Raw genomic sequence first — 2,527 nt, 5'->3', positions numbered from 1 at the left:
TATTTCGAAGATAACAGAGCCAGCATGGCCAGGTGGTTAAGGCACTCGACTCGTAATCTGAGGGTCGCGGGTTCGAATCCATGTCACACCAAACATGCTCGCCCTTTCAGCCGTGGGGGCGTTATAATGTGACGGTCAATCCCACTATTCGTTGGTAAAAGAGTAGCCCAAGAGTTGGCGGTGGGTGGTGATGACTAGCTGCCTTCCCTCTAGTCTTACACTGCTAAATTAGGGACGGCTAGCGCAGATAGCCCTCGTGTAGCTTTGCGCGAAATTCAAAAACAAACAAACAAAATGGGAACAAGAGTTTATCCCAGTTATGGGTATTCAACCAATCCAATCCATTAAGTTAGTAAAAATTGGTGAGGTGGAGTTTTTTGTTTTTTTTACATACCAAAAAATTGATCTGATGCATATCATGGGTTATGCACAATTTGTTTGATGGTGTGTCTTCTGATAGAACTTTTTGAGCTGGGTAAGATTTTATAGGAATCGAATAAACGAACCAACACTGAATATCTCAAAATACAGAAAGAATATAATCACTGTAGTGAGAGTTGGTGGCTTGATAAAACAAATTATTTCTTACAATGAACTGAGGACCTGACTATGTTTGTATGTAAGTCTCCATCATAAACCTAATATTTTAAACCTTTTTGTACTGTGTGGAAAAGGTGTTCCTGAGAAGAATTTGATGAATTACCAAATTGAATGCGTTGATTCTGGCGTTCAACAGACACACAAAATCAAAACTTTAACCTAAATAATCAGTTCCACCTACCCACATTCTAAATCTATGAATGATCACTGATAAAAACCAATGGTGGTTTTGTCGTCCTTTTTCTTTTCTTTTTTTCTTAAAAGCCCATGGTAAATCTAAGGACTTATAACACTAAAAATCGGGTTTAGATATTCGCGATGAGCACAGCACAAATAACGCATTGTGTAGCTTTGCGCTTAGCAACAACCAAACTTTTTAATTACTAATTTTAAAAATTTAGTATAGATCATGTAGTGAGATCTTAGTCACAATATACAGGAATGAATACTGATTTTCTGAAAGATCAGTAATTTATCATATAAAGGTCATTTTGAAAGCAACAGGTTAATGTACTTTTAACTAGTGTACCCGCTTGTTGCTTCACATTGTTGGTATAAATAATATGTTTCTGTTTTTATATTATTATTCATATTTGTATATACATTACATATCATGTTAGAAACGTTACTGCGTTATATGAAATTTATTTTCTGGTATGGGGTTTCTTAATATTTTCCCTTTGTTTGAACTAGAAGATGAATACTTAATTTTTTTTTTACAATTTTAGTAATATATGTGTATAAAATTCTTTACCAGTGACATATTACTTGGGCAAGGAAGTTATTTGCTTCATATTTACAGAACTTGTGTAAAGATACAGAATAATAAATGTTTTTTTCGAAAATAAAATAAAAAATACTAAAGTAATTTGGAAACGTTTTTATCGCAACTTTTTAGTTATGTTTGCGGGACATTTATTTGATGACCTATCCTCCATAATTCTTTAAATAAAAGTGCCATCTATCGACAGTATATTGAATATGAATAATGTATTTATGACTATTTTCTATAAATTTATATCTAAGCAAGTTCAAGAGGGATGAATTTGGAATCTTATTAAAAACGTCTGAAATACACGTTTTTCATATTTATAAATTATATAATGTTATCATCAGTGGAAGTTTAAGTGCAACAGTTTGGTGCTCTCACGTGAACTCAATTTCGAGACCAAAGTCTTGCATTTTTATACGACTTCCTCATACTTCAAGAAAGCGTCACACGCGAACAATTCGACTTTGTTTTAGGGGCAAAAATTCATTTTTTAACAATGGATTGTAACCAATACTGAAAACCGAATTCGAAATAGTTGTTTTTTTAGTATTTCTTAAGTTGAAATTTGTGATATTGTTTTCAGTGTAAATGTAAGTGTAAACAAGTGTTAAAAAAACGTGATTAAAATGTAAACACCTGTGCTTCGATGTTAGTCTAGTTTTCTTAAACATTATTTCTGTGGGTCAAGGCGGACCGGACCATACGTGCAGAGAATATCCCATAAAAACTAATTTCTTAATTAACATAAAAGTCTCAGTATATCAACGAAAGTGGGCATTTCCTTCACCATTCTTCACAAAGTTGCTGACAAATTATAGATAAGTGTTTGAAACAAAACAACATTTTCGAAAGTAAATAGTTTAGAAAAAACGTAATATTTAGAAATAACTTACTTTAAAAATTATAAGTTTTTATCAGTTTCAATTTACTGAATGATCGTTCACCTGTCACTACAGTCACTGGTAAAGTAATAAAATTAAAATCGCTCTATTTACTTCTGAAAAGTCACTTTCCATGAAGCTATATTTCATTAATAGTAACTCAGATAATTCCTTCAGGCTTGTCGTTTCATTAGTATTGTTTTTATTGAAGAAAATTGTGTTTATCAGCTGTAATGGAAATTGGTTAAACAAACCCTCACTATTGATGAATTGT

This window comes from Limulus polyphemus, unplaced genomic scaffold (assembly GCF_000517525.1).
Source record: "Limulus polyphemus unplaced genomic scaffold, Limulus_polyphemus-2.1.2 Scaffold5599, whole genome shotgun sequence".
NCBI lineage: Eukaryota > Metazoa > Arthropoda > Merostomata > Xiphosura > Limulidae > Limulus > Limulus polyphemus.
This window is presented reverse-complemented; position numbering follows the sequence as displayed.